General features: G+C 46.5%; 1 protein-coding gene across 1 annotated transcript in view; it reads left to right on the top strand.

The window, feature by feature from the left end:
• The window catches only part of GRK5 (G protein-coupled receptor kinase 5), a 285,412-nt gene that overhangs the window by 146,002 nt on the left and 119,842 nt on the right, over positions 1 to 19,568 (top strand).

The raw sequence follows: 19,568 nt of genomic DNA, 5'->3' as shown, positions 1-19,568 counted from the left end.
AACAGAAGTTTTGCCAGCAAAATATTAAAAAATCTTCCAGAATATTCTGGTGCACGAGCGTCGTGCACTGCGCATGCACGGATTGGTTTCCCGCCCGCCGCGTAAGTAAGTCCCTCAGTGCTTTTTTCTCCGCGTCTGAGGAGACACGGTTTTCTACTGGCTATGTTTTTCTCTCGCCCCAGGAAAAGAGTCTGCGCGTTACCGCTTCTTTTTCTTTTTCTTTTTTTCTCTTCTTTTATTTTACATTAAAAAAAAAAGTTTTTCCCTTATTTTTCTAGCTTTTGTCATTAGGTTTAAGTTTTCTTTTTTTTTGCCATGGCCGGGTTTGTTTTTCCCTTTTTTGTGCCTTTTTAATTTCGCAGCCGCCATTTTTCCTTCCATGTCATCGAAGACACCCAGCGGCTTCAAGCGTTGTACTCGGTGCAACTGGGCCATCTCGGGTACCGACCCCCACGCGTGGTGTCTCCAGTGCCTGGGGCCCGATCATCTGCCAGCTGCTTGTAAGCTGTGTTTGTTGATGAAAAAATGGACCCAAGTGTCTCAGGAGGCTCAGCAAGAAAAACTTTTTGTTGATCGGTCCGGTCCTTCGACTTTGGCATCAGTACCGAGGTCGGCGATGTCGAGGAAAGCATTGATGTCGAGAGCACAGGTAATGGCTGCTGAACAACCACATCGGGCTGGGAGCAGCGAGGCATCGAGTGGGTCTCCACCTGTCTCGAGGCCTACTGCTATGCAGGCCTCCCGGGACCGACCTTCGTCGGCCCCGGCCCTGAGGAGACATGAGGATTCCATGTCCTCCTCTTCGGTACCAAGGAGTCTCGATGACGGGCGTAGAGCAAAGGCTAAGAAGCACCGTCATCGATCTCTTTCCATGCGCGGTACCGAGAGCTCCAGGGAGCCAAGGGATTCAGCGCCCAAGAAGCGTCAGCGCCGAGAGGACCGCTCACCCTCTATACAGGAGGTGCCGATGAGTTGGTCTTCTGGCAGCCTGGTACTGGCTCTCGACCCCCACAGATTCTTCCACCGGCCCCTGCACCGGTCCCACAGCCTTTTCCGATGGAGGCTCTCAACGAGCGCATCAGGGCCCTTCTTCCAGAGCTTCTGGAGGGATTGCTGCGCCAGTCTACTTCAGTGCCAGGGGTGCTTGCGCCTCCTGCACGTCTGTTGAAGCGGTATCTGGTCCTTTGCCTGTGGTGAGGTCCCCGACCTCTGTGCCGCTTGCGGCATCGGCGTCGGCTGCCACCCGGGTCGACTGTCCTTTGACGTCGACAGAGAAAGCTTTGCCACTGTCCAGGCAGGGGTCGACTTCTAAACATCCCCCTAGAGGTCGTCGTTCCTCAACGTCGAGACAGGCTCGGGTTCGGGCTGCTCTTAGAGAGCTTTTGTTCGATTCCGAGGATGAGCATTCATGGGAGGAAGAGGAAGATCCCAGATACTTTTCTGAAGAAGAGTCCTAAGAGGTCCCCTCTGATCCTACTCCGCCCATTGAGAGTCTTTCTTTTTCCTCCTTTGTTCGGGAAATGTCTAAGGACATTCCCTTCCCTATGGAGGTTGTGGATGAGCCCAGGCCGAGATGATCGAGGTCTTGGATTATCCTTCTCCACATACAGAGGTTGCAACGGCCCCTTTGCATAATACACTAAGGGAAGTTCTTATACGAAACTGGTTGTTCCTTCTCTCTAATCCAGTGGTCCCCAAAAGTACAGAGTCCATGGAGAGCCAGTAATGGTGAAGGCCGAACTACCTCACGATTCCATGATGGTGGATTCTGCTCTCAGAAGAGCCAAGAGTACTAGAGCCTATGCCTCGGCGCCCCCAGGCAGAGAATCTAGGACCTTGGATTCTTTTGGGAGAAAGGCGTATCAGGCCGCTATGCTCACAGCCAAGATTCAGACATACCAGCTCTACACGAGCATCCATTTGTGGAACTCGGTGAGGCAACTGTCTGGTTTGGTCAAAGCGTTTCCTCCGGAGCTCGCCAAACCTTTTCATTAGGTGGTCAGGCAGCAGAAGGCATGTCGAAAATTCCTGGTCAGGGATACTTACGACACTTTTGATGTGGCATCCCGCATAGCTGTTCAAGGTATAGTGGTGCACAGACTCTCATGGCTGCGCATCTCTGACCTGGATCATAAGACCCAGCAGCGGATGGCAGATGTTCCTTGCCGGGGGGATAACCCTTTTGGAGAAAAAGTAGAGGATATGGTCAATCAGATCAAAAAGCACCATGATGCTATGGATTCTCTCTCCCGCCGAGCGTCTTCTGCTACCACCTCCTCATCTAGGAGGTTTTTTGGAGGGAAGAGGAGTGCTCTCTATTCCTATAGTAGGCGTAGGTACACTCCTGCTTCTTGGCAGCCTACTCAGGCTTAGTCCCAGCGCGCTCATTCCTGTCAACGGCATGCGCCTAAGGCCCCTGCGGCTCCCTCAGCAAAAGCAAGGGACGGGCTTTTGACTGGCTCCAGTGCAGCATAGCCTCAGTAAAAGTGTCCGTGCCGGACGACTTGCCGGTCGGGGGGAGGTTGATATTTTTTCACCAAAGGTGGCCTCTCATAACCTCCGACCTGTGAGTTCTTCAAATAGTCCGGTTAGGATACACCCTCAATCTGATATCCAAACCTCCAAATTGCCCACCGGGGGCTCATTCTTACAGCTCCCAGCACAAACAGGTACTTGCAGAGGAACTCTCTGCCCTTCTAAAGGCCAGTGCGGTCGAACCCGTTCTACCAGTTGAAGAAGGGTTGGGATTCTATTCCAGGTACTTTCTTGTGCAAAAGAAAACAGGGGGTCTTTGGCTGTTTTCAAGTCCAAACTTAAAGCCCACCTCTTTACCACTGCTTTTGTCTCCTAATCACTACTCACTTGCCCTGTCCTTTTATCCTCACCTCTTTATTCCCTTACCCTTATTGTTCTGTCTGTTTACCTGTCTTATCTAGATTGTAAGCTCTTTGAGCAGGGACTGTCCTTTTTTGTGTATGGTGTACAGCGCTGTGTATGCCTTGTAGCACTGTAGAAATGATAAGTAGTAGTAGTAGGGATGCGTCCCATCCTAGACCTAAGGGCCCTGAACAAATTCCTAGTCTGAGAAAAGTTCAGGATGGTTTTCCTCTGCACCCTTCTTCCCATGATTCAGGAAAACGATTGGCTATGCTCTCTGGACTTAAAGGATGCCTATACCCACATCTCGATACTTCCAGCTCATAGGAAGTATCTTCGATTTCGGTTGGGGACGCGGCACTTTCAGTACTGTGTACTGCCCTTTGGTCTCACGTCTGCGCCCAGGGTTTTCACAAAGTGCCTGGCAGTTGTCGCAGCGTCGCTAAGCAGACTGGGAGTGCATATGTTCCCTTATCTCAACGATTGGCTGGTGAAGAGCACCTCGGAGGCAGGCGCTCTAGAGTCCATACGGATGACTATTCGAGTGCTAGAGCTATTGGGGTTTGTGATCAATTATCCCAAGTCCCATCTTGTCCCGGTTCAAAAATTGGAGTTCATAGGAGCTCTGTTGGACACACGGACGTCTCGAGCTTATCTTCCTCGGGCAAGGGTGGACAATCTCCTGGCCCTCGTGTCTATGGCTCGAGCATCTCAACAGATCACAGCTCGGCAGATGTTGAGACTCTTAGGACACATGGCCTCTACAGTTCATGTAACTCCCATGGCACGCCTACATATGAGATCAGCTCAATGGACCCTAGCTTCCCAGTGGTACCAGGCCACAGGGGATCTACAGGATGTGATCCATCTCTCCACCGATTTTTGCAGTTCCCTTCAGTGGTGGATCATTTGATCCAATTTGACCTTGGGACGTCCATTCCCAAGGGGTGGGGAGCTCATGTAGCTGGGCTTCACACTCAAGGAGCTTGGTCTTTTCAGGAAAAGGGTCTTCACATCAACCTCCTGGAATTGCGAGTGATCTGGAACGCTCTAAAGGCTTTCAGAGACCATCTGTCCAACCGAGTAATCTTAATTCAAACAGACAATCAGGTTGCCATGTACTACACCAACAAGCAGGGGGGCACCGAATCTCGCCCTCTGTGTCAGGAAGCCGTCTGGATGTGGCTTTGGGCGCGCCGTCACAGCATGTTTCTCCAAGCCACGTACCTGACAGGCGTAAACAACAATCTGGCCGACAGGTTGAGCAGGATCGTGCAACCTCACGAGTGGTCACTGAACATGGGTGTTGTCCACAAGATCTTCCAAGCGTGGGGCACTCAGATCAATCACAAGGTCCCTCAGTTCTGTTCCAGACTTCAGGCCCACGACAGACTAGCGTCGGATGCTTTTCTTCTGCATTGGGGGACAGGCCTTCTGTATGCGTATCCTCCCATACCTCTAGTAGGGAAGACTTTGCTGAAACTCAAGCAAGACTGTGGAACAATGATCTTAATTGCTCCCTTCTGGCCTCGTCAGATCTGGTTCCCTCTTCTTCTGGAGTTGTCCTCCGAAGAACCGTGGAGATTGGACTGTTTTCCAACCCTCATCACCCAGAACCGGGGGGGGGGGGGGGGGGGTTGCTTCTACATCACAACCTCCAGTCTCTGGCTCTCACGGCTTGGATGTTGAGAGCTTAGAAGTGGCCTTTTAGGTCTTTCAGAGGGTGTCTCCTGAGGTGTTACTCTTTCAAATGGAGGAGGTTTGCCGTCTGGTGTGACAGCAAGGCCCTAGATCCTTTTTCTTGTCCTACATGGACCCTGCTTGAATACCTTCTGCACTTATCAGAGTCTGGTCTCAAGACCAACTCAGTAAGAGTTCACCTTAGCGCAATTAGTGCTTACCGTTACCGTGTAGAGGGTAAGCCTATCTCTGGACAGCCTTTAGTTGTTCGATTTATGAGAGGTTTGCTTTTGTCGAAGCCCCCTATCAAACCTCCACCAGTGTCATGGGATCTCAATGTCGTTCTCACCCAGCTGATGAAAGCTCCTTTTGAGCCACTGAATTCCTGCCATCTGAAGTACTTGACCTGGAAGATCGTTTTCTTGGTGGCTGTTACTTCAGCTCGTAGAGTTAGTGAGCTTCAGGGCTTGGTAGTTCATGCACCTTACATTAAGTTCTATCATAACAGAGTAGTCCTCCGCACTCACCCTAAGTTCTTGCCGAAGGTTGTGTCGGAGTTCCATCTGAACCAGTCAATTGTCTTGCCAACATTTTTCCCCGCCCTCATACCCGCCCTGGTGAAGACAAGTTGCACACTTTGGACTGTAAGAGAGCATTGGACTTTTACGTGGAGTGGACGAAGCCCTATAGACAGTCCGCCCAGTTGTTTGTTTCATTTAATCCCAACAGGAGGGGAGTCGCCATCGTAAAACGCACAATCTCTAATTGGCTAGCGGATTGCATATCCTTTACTTATTCTCAAGCTGGGCTGACTCTAGAGGGCCATGTCACGGCTCATAATGTCAGAGCCATGGCTGCATCAGTGGCTCACTTGAAGTCAGCATCTATTGAAGAGATCTGCAAGGCTGCAACGTGGTCATCAGTCCACACATTCACATCTCACTACTGCCTTCAGCAGGATACCCGACGCAACAGTCAGTTTGGGCAGTCAGTGCTGCAGAATCTGTTCGGGGTTTAGAATCCAACTCCACCCTCCTAGGCCCATTTCTGTTCTGTTCCAGGCTGCACTCTCAGTTAGTTGTGTTTCTTTTCAAGTCAATCTCTGTTATGTCCTCGCCGTTGCGAGGCCCAATTGACCAATGTTCATTGTTTTGAGTGAGCCTGGTTGCTAGGGATACCCCAATTATGAGAACAAGCAGCCTGCTTGTCCTCGGAGAAAGCGAAGATGCTTACCTGTAGCAGGTATTCTCTGAGGACAGCAGGCTGATTGTTCTCATAAACCCCCCCTCCTCCCCTTTAGAGTTGTTTGTTCTCCTTTTGCTTTTGGACCACACTGAGGGACTTACGCGGCGGGCGGGAAACTGATCTGTGCATGCGCAGTGCACGACGCTCGCACACCAGAAGACTCTGGAAGATTTTTTGATATTTGGCTGGCAAAACTTCCGTTCCTGGGGCCAACGTGGACGTCAACCCAATCGTGAGAACAATCAGCCTACTGTCCTCGGAGAATACCTGCTACAGGTAAGTATCTTAATCGCATTAATTCACCCTACCAGGAAATAGTTAGACTCAGCCATCTATTAAGGTCAACCCATAATGATTTTAACAAAGAAGGGTAGTTGGCCTGTAACAAGGTATCTAAATTTGTGGTTAAATTAACCCCTAGATACGTATATGATGGAAGGCCCATCAAAAAGGAAAAACTCTTCTTATAGCTAGTTGTGCTGATTCAGGGAGTGAGATATTTAACACTTTGAACTTCGTGGTATTTATAGAAACAAAACCGCCTTGGTGCCTTCCCTAGTGGCAAATCCTGTATAGCCTAGCACGTCTCCAAAGAAAGGCGAGGTAGCTGAACCCTCTCTAATTAGTGAGTTATATCAGAATGAGAAGCCTGTCGAGGAGTATATAAAATTTTATAAAAATGAGTGAAAGCCTGCTGTATTTGGTCTAATGTGATGCAAACCACCCCTCAATGGTCTTGAATTCACAACACAGAGATCCATAGTTTCTGCTTTTTCAACTTAGGGGCAAGTAGTCTCCCTTCTGTATTGGCAGTTTCAAAATATTCCTATTTTCGAGATCACAATTTAACAGTAATCTCTTCCAAATCCAGGGCCAGAAGATCAATATGACGCTTATTAAGCCGCAAGGCTTCTCAGGGGGCAAGTGACCAGTTTTTATGAGTATGTTGTAAGCAATATAATTGCTGCCGCTGATCAGCCTTCTCACATGACTTTTCCTGCCTTTGACGGGTACACAATTCTATCAGCTTGCCCCAAATCACAGTTCAAAGACTAGGGGGACACTCAATGAAGTCACATGGAAATACTCAAATAGGAGGAAATATTTTTTTCACTCAATGATTGAATTGATTTTTTACTTTTCCAAAAAGTACAAATACTAGGAGGATAGTCAATGAAATTACATGGAAATAGGAGGAAATATTTTTTTCACTCAACGAATAGTTAAGGCAAGGAGGTTTAATAAACAGGAGTGGAAGTGAGCCTATCTAGTCCATTGTAAGCAAGAAAGCCAATTAGGACAGTCTGAGTTTCACCTTCCCAGCGTAGCCGTCATCCCCGTTTACTCAAAACAAAGCAAGCAAACCTATGAGCTGCTGTATCCACATTGTTGTTTTTTTTATTGTTGGTCCATCTGTAAGTAGTCTGAAGCTGTTTTAATTGGATAAGCTGTGCCTTAAAAGGTAGAGGACAAAAGTTTTTGTAGTTTTTTTTTTTTTTTTTACTTATTGGACAGCTTTTTAATTTATTTGAAAGCTTCCCATATCTACTATAATAATTTGTACCTCCAGCGTTCTGAAGCTGACTGCCAGGAAGTTGAAGCCCGGTTCGTAATGTCTGAAGCCTTCCGGTGACGTCACCGTGTTGCCTGTGAAACCGCAACGCGCCTCAAGCACGGGCGCTAGGAGTTCACATCACCATCTCCATCCCCTCCAAGTTTAGCAGTCCGACCGCCCCTCGTACGTCACCCCCCTCCCTCTGTCTTTGTGGCCTCCGAGTGCAAGGAGGACGTGTGCGAGTGTGTGGCAGCTGCTGTTTAAAAAGTTTTACCTTCTGTTAGGTTAGCAACACTCAAGTCCACCAAGTACAGACACCGCTTCAGACTAGCTGTGGTTCGCTGTTCCTGTGGTCCTGCCCTTCCACAAACAGGAAATGAGGGCGGGACCAGAGGAACAGCGAACCACAGCCTGTCTGAAGCGGCGTCTGTACTTGGTGGACTTGAGTGTTGCCAGCTGAGCAGGAGGTAAAACTTTTTAAACAGCAGCTGCCACGTACGAAGGGCTGGGGCACTTGCACACGTCCTCCTTGCATTCGGAGGCCACAGAGACAAGAGGGAGGGAGGCGCTGGGTGGCAGAAATCGGAGAAGGGGGTCCTGAGACGAGAGAGAGGGGGGAGGGGGTGGAGGTCCTGAGACGAGGGGGGGAGGATGAGGAGGGGGAGGAGGAGTGGGGAAGGGGCCCTGGAACCTTGCTAGCGCCCGTTTCCTTTCTGTTGGAAACTGGCCTCTTTTACTAGTGTAGATATAAATATGAAATAACAATTGAATATCACTAAAACAGCTTAAAATTATTATAACTGGTAGAAACAGCAATTTTAAACTCTGTATTTTGTTCTCATTTTTCTACACTAAAAAATAAATAAATACACTGTATACAATACAGATGGCCAAATTTCAGTGAGGATATCCTCTTTCCTGATGGGTTCATCTTAAATGTTGTTGTAATCTGCCTTGGGAAGCATGGTGTTATATAGATGGTGGAATATATGGAAATTAAGTGGAAGTAGAATTAAACTCTCCTTTCGTTGGGGCACATGTAATCACATCTTCATCTGTTTTGTAGAACTTTACCTTTTAGATACACAAATAGATTATTCTGTTATTTGAGCATGTTTCATGGACAAGTGGTTTATAAGTCAAAATAATAAAAATATTTTCTGTCAAACAGATCTCTCATTTGTGGAAACAACTAAATTTATTTATTTATTTATTTATTGCATTTGTATCCCACATTTTCCCACCTATTTGCAGGCTCAATGTGGCTTACAGAGGTCTGTTATGGTAATGCCATACCAGGATGTCAGATATAATTGTTGATGCAAAGAGATTAAGGATGGAAAGAAGTATTAATAAAATAGTTATAGAAAGATGATTTTCGGATTAGAGTGGATTGGTGAGGTGGTATAGTTAAGCTATGGGGTCTCTTTGTAGGCCTTATTGAAGAGGTACATCTTCGGGGATTTACGAAAGTTGGATATTTCGTCGATTGCTTTCAGGTTAGCTGGTAGTGCGTTCCACAACTGCGTACTCATGTAGGAGAAGGAGGTCGCGTGAACAAGTTTGTATTTTAGACCTTTACAACTGGGGAAGTGTAGATTAAGAAATTTTCGGGATGATCTTTTGGCATTTCTGGGAGGCAGGTCCACGAGGTTTAGCATGTAGGACGGGGCGTCTCCGTGGATGATTTTGTGTACTATCTTGCAGATTTTGAATGTGGTCCGTTCCTTAAGTGGGAGCCAGTAGAGTTTCTCTCTTAAGGGTTTTGCACTTTCATATTTTGGTTTTCCAAATATGAGTCTGGCAGCGGTGTTTTGGGCTGTTTGTAGTTTCTTAATGGTCTGTTCTTTGCAGCCAGCATACAGTGCATTGCAGTAGTCCAGATGACTTATTACCATTGATTGTATCAGGATACGAAAGATGGATCTCGGGAAGAAAGGTTTTACTCTTTTGAGTTTCCACATGAAGTGGAACATCTTTTTCGTAGTATTCTCCACATGAGTTTTGAGTGTGAGGTTTCGATCAACGGTGACTCCAAGAATTTTCAGGTTGTTTGAGACAGGAAGAGAAAAGTTTGGAGTGGTTATGGTGGTGAAGTTGTTTGTATTATGCTGTGAGGTGAGTACAAGACATTGTGTTTTCTCAGCATTCAGTTTTAATTGGAATGCATCCGCCCAGGAGTGCATGATTTGGAGGCTTTGGTTGATCTTGTTGGTGATTTCGTTTAGATCATGTTTAAACGGGATATAGATTGTGACATCGTCCGCATATATGTAGGGGTTGAGGTTTTGATTAGCTAGTAATTTAACTAAAGGTATCATCATCAGGTTGAAGAGGGTGGGTGAAAGGGGGGATCCTTGGAGGACTCCACATTCGGGTGTCCGTGGGTCTGATGTGTCCGCGTTCGTTGTTACTTGGTATGATCTTGTGGTCAGGAATTCTTTGAACCAGTTCAGAACTTTACCGCCAACTCCGAAGTATTCTAGTATGTGTAATAGTATTTCATGATTGACCATGTCAAAGGCACTGGACATATCAAATTGTAAGAGGAGTATGTTGTTGCCAGTTGCAATTGATTGTTTGAATGAGTTCATTACAGACACTAGCACCGTTTCTGTACTGTGATTCGACCGGAATCCTGATTGGCTATAAATGGGCTATAAGCCTCTAATGATATTTTGTTCGTGTGATGGCTTATATTGTGCCAAAACTGGAAATACAGTGAGACAGAATAATAGAATTCAGTAACATCCAAAACTTATTTTTTATGATTTAATCATCTTTATTAAAAGCAAAACATGTTGGTTGATAAGCTTCATACAGAACAAGAAAAAACAGTAAACTATCCAACATGGCACAATAAAAACTTTTACTTTTACCCCAAGAACCCTTCCCCTCCCGTACTCCCCTTCCTCCCTATAAGCCCACCTGACTGTTTCCACCTGCTAAAATAACACAACACATGTACAGATTAGTAGGACTCAAAGCGTTTCATAGCAAGTAAAGTCATAAACAACACAGTTTATACCAAATTGTTTAACCACACTTTGGTTTTGCCTTCAGGGTTAATAAGCAATACCATAAGTACACAAGTAATGCCACACTGGGAAAAGACCAAGGGTCCATCGAGCCCAGCATCCTGTCCACGACAGCGGCCAATCCAGGCCAAGGGCACTTGGCAAGCTTCTCAAACGTACAAACATTCTATACATGTTATTCCCGGAATTGTGGATTTTTCCCAAGTCCATTTAGTAGCGTCTAACCCCCCAAGATACAAACTAACACACTGGACTCGACACAGCTGTGTTTTGGCGGTAAACAACGCCTTCATCAGGAGTCTACAACATAAAATATACAATACACTATTAAGAACATTTGTGCAGAAAGCTTAACATGTATAAATATGGTCAAAAACAACTAAGTTAAAAAAGGTCAATAATATACAATTATATGTATATAAATCAAATAAAAAAAAATATATATATACACTTAAAATACCAATATATGCATACCAAATGTATATCATATAAATATGAACGACAGATGGATAACAAGAAAATTTCAAATTAAAGGGTGTTGTATGATAATAAAAACTATAGCCAATAAAACCATGTAAACACAAATATAAATACTCAAAAAAGAAATATCATACACTAGAGAAAAGAACAGTATCAAATAAAGATCACATTAATTGATCCTTGATTAAATTTACTCATATAAAATACATATATATGAGAGATATTTAAGTGCATTTCATTAGATATATATAGATATAGATATACTACTACTACTACTTAACATTTCTAGAGTGCTACTAGGGTATATATATGCCATTTGTTGAAATATATCTAATGAATTGCAGTTCCTTGCATAGGATTTTAGCGTACCTCCACCATTCTGGTGGTTTCCTTCCCTCCTTTGCCAGCTATAGCAGTGATAGACACATCTGTAGCCTGCCCTGAAACCTTGGGGGGTGGGGAGCAGGAGGAAGGAGCAGAAAAAGTGCTGAATCTGTGTGTGTGTGTGGGGGGGGGGGGGGGCGCAGGCCGGGTAAAGGAGCAAAAAAGATGCCAACCTGTGAGGGGGTGAGAAGAGTAGAGCTGCTGGCCTCCGTAGAGGGAGGAAGGGGAGAGGAGAGACAGTGCACCCACGAGTGAAGGGAAGGGAAGAGAAGGGAAGCTGCTTGAAACACTGCTGCACACCTGATTAAAAAAAAAAATGTTAAATGAAAAAAACAATGTCGCAGTACTTGGAATTCACTAGTCCCTTTGAATGCCCTGACTGCACATTGCTGGGGAGGGCAGAATTTTCTGCAGCACACCAGGAAACTCTCCAAGGCACATCAGTGTGCCACAGCATACTGGTTGAGAAGCACTGCCTGTTCAGGCAGATAGTAACATATAGTAGCATAGTAGATGACGGCAGAAAAGACCTGCACGGTCCATCCAGTCTGCCCAACAAGATAACTCATATGTGCTACTTTTTGTGTATACCCTACTTTGAATTATACCTGTGCTCTTCAGGGCACAGACCGTATAAGTCTGCCCAGCACTATCCCTGCCTCCCACCACCGGCTCTGGCACAGACCATATAAGTCTGCCCAGCACTATCCCCGCCTCCCAACCACCAGCCCCGCCTCCCAACCACCGGCTCTGGCACAGACCGTATAAGTCTGCCAGCACTATCCCCGCCTCCCAACCACCAGGCCCGCCTCCCACCACCGGCTCTGGCACAGACTGTATAAGTCTGCCCAGCGCTATCCCTGCCACCCACCACCGGCTCTGGCACAGACCGTATAAGTCTGCCCAGCACTATCCCCGCCTCCCAACCACCAGCCCCGCCTCCCGATCTCGACTAAGCTCCTGAGGATCCATTCCTTCTGCACAGGATTCCTTTATGCTTATCCCACGCATGTTTGAATTCCGTTACCGTTTTCATTTCCACCACCTCCCGCGAGATGGGAAAGTAGGCAACATTAGTGGTAATGCAGACTGCAGAAGGAGGATGTGACATTGATGCAACAGGGCTGGATTTATGCATATTGTGGCCCCTAATCTGTAACAATTAAGTTAGAAGTAAATTTTAGGTTTAATAGTGTTCCATGCTACTGAAGTATGAGGCTCTTTCTCATTTGAGGCCTTAAGCTGTAGCTTGTCTAGCTCATATGTAATTCCAGCCCTGGGTGGCAATGTGGGTTGAAGGAGAAGAAATGGTATCAGTGACCCACAGGAAAGGAAACGGTGTCGGCCACAGAAAAGGAAGGGGTAATGTTAGACTGTGAGGGCCAATGGAGAAGAAATATGGGTTGGTGGTCCACATGTACTGAAGGCAAGGAGATATTCCTCTTCCTAATTTGCCTAGCCCTGAAGGAGATGGGGGAGGAGAAGAGCTGCTGCCTGCACCACTGAAGTTCTCATGGTAGAAAAGAGGTTTGGCACAGTGCATCTCATCTCGCACCCCAGAAACTCATCCCTACGTTGGCTACACATCAGAACTCCAGTGGTTGCAGGCAGTCCTAGCTGTACAAACTGCTACACTATTACCATTCATGAGCAGATGAGTGGTGGGAGTCCGTCCTGTGGCAGCTAACTGTTGTGTACTGTTTCCACCAGAACCTCAGTAACTTTCAAAAGCTTATGGGCAGTACTTCTAGCTGCTGACTGTAATGTCCTTGAGAGACACATCCTAGTAGTCCTGAGCAGGATTTATTTGTGCTCCTTACTAGTTCGGTTCTGTTTATGCTCCACTCCAGGTGAGCAAACTGGGGTGAGAGGTTCAGGTTCCACATAAAACAAACTAAGAAAGCAAGAAGGCAGATAGTGTAAGTTGCACAGGGCAAGTTAATAAGTATGAAACACTGCACCCTGAAACTCCTTACTGGGCAGACTAGATGGATCATGCTGGTGATGACTCTCAGATCTACCTCTCCACACTAGAAATCCCAGCCCAAATCCAGGCCAAAGTATCAGCCTGCCTGTCAGACATTGCTGCCTGGATGTCTCAGCACCATCTGAAACTAAACATGACCAAGACTGAGCTTCTTATCTTTCCCCCTAAACCAACTCTCCTCCCATTCTCTATTTCTGTGGATAAGGCTGTCATTCTTCCTGTCTCATCAGCTCATAACCTTGGGGTCATCTTCGACTCCTCCCTCTCCTTCTCTGTACATATTCAGCAGACTGCTAAAACCTGTCGTTTCTTTCTCTATAATATCACCAAAATTTGCCCTTTCCTTTCTGAGCACACTACCAGAAGAACCCTCATCCACACTCTTATCACCTCTCGCTTAGACTATTGCAACTTGCTTCTCACAGGTCTCCCACTTAGCCATCTCTCTCCTCTTCAATCTGTTCAAAATTCTGCTGCACGACTAATATTCCGCCAGTGTCGTTATGCTCATTAGCCCTCTCCTCAAGTCACTTCACTGGCTTCCTATCCATTTCCGCATACAGTTCAAACTCCTTTTATTGACCTACTAGTAAAAAAAGCCCGTTTCTGAAAGAAATGAAACGGGCGCTAGCAAGGTTGTCCTCTAATGGCAATTATGTTTTTAAGGGAACTGTTAGGAGAGAGTATGTGTGAGAGAGAGAGCGAATGAGTATGTGTCAGAGAGTGAGTATGTGTGAGAGAGAAAGAGTGTGTGTCAGAGAGAGAGAGAGTGTGTGTGTGTGATTGAGAGAGAGACAGAATGTGTGTGTGTGTGTGTGTGTGTCTGTCTGTGTGAGTGAGTGTAGTGTGTGTCCCGTGTGCACCAATTATGCTCTCTCCCCTGCATTCATCCACATGCAGCAAACGTCCTCTGTGCCCTGCCCCCTTCATCCATCCATGTGCAGCATCTCTCCCCTGCCCCCTCCATCCATCGTGGTGCAGCAATTCTCCTCTGTCCCTTGCCCTCCCCCCCTACATGTGCATCAACTCTGCATTCTCCCCTGGCCTCTCCTCCATCCACCCATATCCAGGGCCCCCTCCCTCCATCTCTCTCCCCTCTAAGTTCCAGGCCCCCTCCCTACCTCTCTCTCTGTGTGCCCTCCGAGTTCCAGGGCCCCCTCCCTTTTGAGTTCCAGGCCCCCTCCCCCCTCCCCTTTGAGTTCCAGGACCCCTCCCTCCCCTCCGAGTTCCAGGACCCCCATTCTCGTTCGAGTTCCACACCCCCGTGCCTCCTTCCCTCCCTCCCCTTCGAGTTCCAGGACGATCCCCTCCCTCCCCTTCGAGTTCCAGTATGACCCCCCTCCCCTTCGACTTGCAGGATGCCCCCTCCCTCCCTCCAAGGTCCACGCCCCCCTCTCCTCCAACTTCCACGCCCCCACGCCTCCCTCCCTTTCTCTCTCTGCCCTCCAAACACGACCTGTCCTCCAGCAGCCCCTTGCCTTGATAAGTGCTGGCTGTATTTTAAAATTTCTTACCTTGGGGTGCAGCGTCCACAGTAAAGGGGAGCGGCGCTTCAAACTGCCTTTGCATGTGCCTCTGGTCCCGCCCTTCCGGAAACAGAAAATGAGGGCGGGACCAGAGGCAGAGCTGAGACACATGCGAAGGCAGTTTGAAGCGCCGCTCGCCTTCACTGTGGACGCCGCACCCCAAGGTAAGAATTTTTAAAATACAGCCAGCACTTATCAAGGCGAGGGGCTGCTGGAGGACAGGTCGTGCTTGGAGGGCAGAGAGAGAGAGGGAGGGAGGTGCGGGGGATGGCAACTATACAGAGTTGCCTCATGGGCGGGGGGGGGGGGGTGATTACGAACCCTACGAACACTACACGGCTTCACTGCCAGGCTGCCACGGAGTCAGCTTCAGAACGTTGGAGGTGCGAATTATTATGTTAGATAAGTGCATTCACTCTGCAGCTCCTCAGTACCTACATTCCTCCCCTGGAACTCCATTCACTGGGTAAATCTCTCTTATCTGCACCCTTCTCCTCCACCGCTAACTCCAGACTCCGTTCCTTTTATCTTGCTGCACCATATGCCTGGAATAGACTTCCTGAGCCGGTACGTCAAGCTCCATCTCTGGCCGTCTTCAAATCTAAGCTAAAAGCCCACCTTTTTGATGCTGTTTTTAACTCCTAACCCTTATTCACTTGTTCAGAACCCTTATTTTATCACCCTCACTTTAATATTCCCTTATCTTTTGTTTGTCCTGTTTGTCCTAATTAGATTGTAAGCTCTGTCGAGCAGGGACTATCTCTTCATGTTCAAGTGTACAGCTCTGCGTACGTCTAGTAGTGCTATAGAAATGATTAGTAGTAGTAGTAGTGTTTATCTGCCATCATTTACAATGTTTCTATGACTGTATATGATGCTCATCAGCTGAGAAATGGGCTCTCACTGTGCCTCTTACAGCAGCCCTTGAAGCGCCTTGGTGGGATTTAGTCACATCGCTTTTGTTGATCTGTATTCCCCCATAAAATGTTATTGTTTTGTCTTGAAGAACAAAAATTTTCTCCTCTTTACATATACAGCTCCTTGTGACTCTGGGCAAATCACTTAACCCTCCATTGCCCCAGATACAAAATAAGTATCTGTATATAATATGTAAACTGCTTTGATTGTAACCACAGAAAGGCGATATATCCGATCCCATCCCCTTTCCCTTTTTAGCTTTACCAGGCGCAGACATGGATTTATACTTCTGATGTGCCTGTTGATTTCCATGAGATCAGAATTAAAATGCTGTCCATGCAGTGGGGTAATGGCAGAACTGGACCTGCCCTTTCTAAGGAGAGGTGTCCTGTAGAATGACTTCCTGATGAGAGCTGTGTGGAAAAGAACAAAGTGAGAATGAGAGCTGAATGGGAGAGGTCCTGAATGATGACTGCCTGGAGCAGGGGCGTAGCTAGATGGCCAATTTTGGGTGGGCCAGAGCCCAAGGTGGGCGGGCATGGAATTCACCGGTCCCCCTCCGGTTTGCTCCTTTCTCTACCCCTCCCTGCCCAAAAACCCCAAATATTAAATACTTGAGCTTGCGGGGATCCCCAAACCCTGTCAGCTGATGATTTCCTCCTCCTCCTCAAGCAGCCAGCACTCTTCCAAATGGCAGCCGGCAGCACTTGCCTCAAACTGATGCTGCTGCTGGCAGGCCGTGCATGCTCAGTGCTTTTGCATGTGCGAAAACTGAGCATGTGCAGAAGGGCCAGTCTATGTCAGCTCAAGGCAAGTGCTGCTGGCTAACATTTGGAAGAGCGCTGGCTGCCCAAGGAGAGAAAAATTTCAGCTGGCAAGGTTTGGGGATCCCCACCATCCACAGCAAGTGTCACAATTTTGGGTGGGCCTGAGTCCAAAGTGGGTGGGCCCTGGCTCACCCAGACCCACCTGTAGCTACGCCACTGGCCTGGAGAGACAGATGGGAGAGAGTAAGAAGAAATATGATTCATGAAGAGTCACCAGTAAGAGCAAGATGGAAATACATAAGGTCCTGAGTTTCAGGGAAGGTAAATGGACCCCCCCCACCCCCACCATGATTTTGTCAGTGACAGAAATTTTCTGATTAAAATAAAATAAAACCCAGAATTGAGTCCAAGGTGCTGTAGAAATAAACAGCTTGGAAAAGAAACGGCTGAGGGAGGATATGATTGAGGCCTATAAAATTCTGAGTGGTGTAGAACAGGTAAAAGTGAATCGATTTTTTTACTCTTTCAAAAAGTACAGAAGTGTTGCCATACTGGGACAGACCAAAGGTCCATCAAGCCCAACATCCTTTTTCCAATCCAGCCAAGTACCTGGCAAGATCCCAAAACAGTACATTACATTTTGTGCTGCTTATTCTAGAACTAAGCAGTGAATTTTCCCAAAGTCCATTTTAATAATGGCTTATGGACTTTTCTTTTAGGAAGCTTTCCAAACCTTTTTTTTAGCCCCACTAAGCTAACTGCTTTTATCACATTCTCTGGCAACGAATTCCAGAGTTTAATTATACGTTGAGTGAAGAAATATTTTCTCTGATTTGTTTTAAGTTTACCACTTTGTAGCTTCTATGCATGCCCCCTAGTCCTAGTATTTTTGGAAAGAGTAAACCAGTGATTCACGTTTACCCATTCCACTCCACTCATTATTTTATAGGCCTCTATCATTGTTTCAAAGAGCAGGGGACACTCAATGAAATTACATGGAAATAATATTTAAAGCAGATGGGAAGTAATATTTTTTAATTCAAAGAATATTTCAGTTCTTGAAGTATCTGCCAGAGCACGTGGTAACAGCGGTTAGCGTATCTGGGTTTAAAAAAGGTTTAGACAAGTTCCTTGAGGAAAAGTCCATAGTCTCATTGAGATGGACATGGGGGAAGCCACTGCTTGCCCCGAGATTGGTATCCTGGAATGTTGCTACTAATTGGGTTTCTGCCAGGTACTTGTGACCTGGATTGGCCACTGTTGGAAGCAGGATATTGGGTAGATGGACCATTGGTCTGACCCAGTATGGCTAGTCTTATGTTTTTATGTTCTAAGTGCTAACAGATCACCCAAAGGCTGGCTTAATCTTCGCACAGCGAGTGTCTGTAAGGGAATCCAATGCACTCTGCCAGGTTATGAAATGGGTGAGGAAAACCGAACCCTCTGATTTGTCAGACAGCATCATGTGACCATGCTTCAGTTCCCTTTAATGCATAGTCAGCACACTGTGTGGCACCACCAGTGATAAAGTAGTGTTAACAATGAGTGATGACATCACAATGTGCTGTAGTTCCAGTGAAATTCAAATCTGAATTGTTTAAGAGCACAAAGGGGGAGCAAATCTTTCTCAAAGCCCACCTCTTCAATGTCGCCTTCGGCACCTAACCACCATACCTCTACTCAGGAAATCTAGACTGCCACAACTTGACATTTCGTCCTTTAGATTGTAAGCTCTTTGAGCAGGGACTGTCCTTTGTTAAACTGTACAGCACTGCGTAACCCTAGTAGCGCTCTAGAAATGTTAAGTAGTAGTGGTAGAGGGGCAGGAATTTTGGTCTTTGTTTTAAAAGGAAAGTGAGTGATAACACAGCACAGTTCTGATTCAGCCTGCATTGTTCCTGGTTGAATGAGGAGTACACAAGCAGTGCCGATTTGTTAGTGACATGCTGGTGCTGTTTGTGCCGTGGTGTCTCGAGAGAAAGAGGCAGCGTCGGTGGTACAGCCTTTTTATTCTGATGTTCAGTTTGTTTCTGAGATGAAATGAGTGGTTGAAAAATATACTTTTTTTATTTGAAGTCTGGTTGAGATGAGAGGAGTGGGCAAGAAGGCCCCCATAGATCAGAGTGGAGCCTAGGTGAAATTGTTCGACTTTGTGTGTTTTGTTAAAATTAGTTTTCCAACATGATGGGATTCTGCAGAAGAGAGCAGGAGATTTTTTTGCCTTGTGCAAGACTCAACTCATGCACGCCTGCTCTCTTTCTGCTGCTTCTAGAATTTGCTTTGCTTTCTCACCCTAAACTGTTGAAACATCTATGGGCCGATATTCAAAATGATTTAAGTGGGCAGGCGAGGCTCCTGCCCACTTAAATCGCTTGTCCATGGCTAACCATTGATATTCAGCTAGCACTGCTGAATATTTGCAGTTAGCGCCTGCACAGAAACTGGCTAACCTGTGGGCATACCAGGGGCAGAGTCAACCCTTGACTGCATCAGATAAACCGCTCTTAAATTGGGCCACATAAATAGCAGGCCTATCTTTATAAGATTTAGCTTATGTGGTCAGGGACTGAATATTGCACTTAACCATGTAAGCTTTAGCAGCCTGCCAGTGCCTGGACATGGCCCGGCATTGAATATCCAAGAATACAGCAGGTGGCTGACATAGAAACGTTGACCACCACCGGCTGAATATGAGCTGGTTAGTTTCTGTTTGATCAGAACACAAACTATGTTGAAGTCATAGCAACTAATAGAACTCTGAAACACGAAACAGTAGAATAAAGCACAGACTGCTGAAGAGAGACCTCAGGGGCAGAGAGCAACAGAGAGAGCTGAAAAGGGATTTTTTGGAAACTTAGAAAATAAAAAAAAAAGGGCAAACATGATCACAGTAAATCATAAAAATAAAGTTGTAAAAGTACAAACATTAATTTAACTTTTGGAAGAAAGGTAAAGGAGACTTGTGAGTAAGATTGATAGAGGGAGAGATAGGACCAGAGCATATTTGTGCAGTAGTTACAGTGCTGCTCTTGCTATGAACCAGAGTGGGGCTTAGCATTCTCATTCCTTCAGGATTCCTAGGCTCTTTCCAGCTGCTCTGCTGCTTCCTGT

The sequence above is a fragment of the Microcaecilia unicolor genome, chromosome 5 (assembly GCF_901765095.1).
Source record: "Microcaecilia unicolor chromosome 5, aMicUni1.1, whole genome shotgun sequence".
NCBI classification, from domain to species: Eukaryota; Metazoa; Chordata; class Amphibia; order Gymnophiona; family Siphonopidae; genus Microcaecilia; species Microcaecilia unicolor.
The sequence above is the reverse complement of the archived record's forward strand: the minus strand, read 5'-3'. Positions and strand labels throughout refer to the sequence as shown.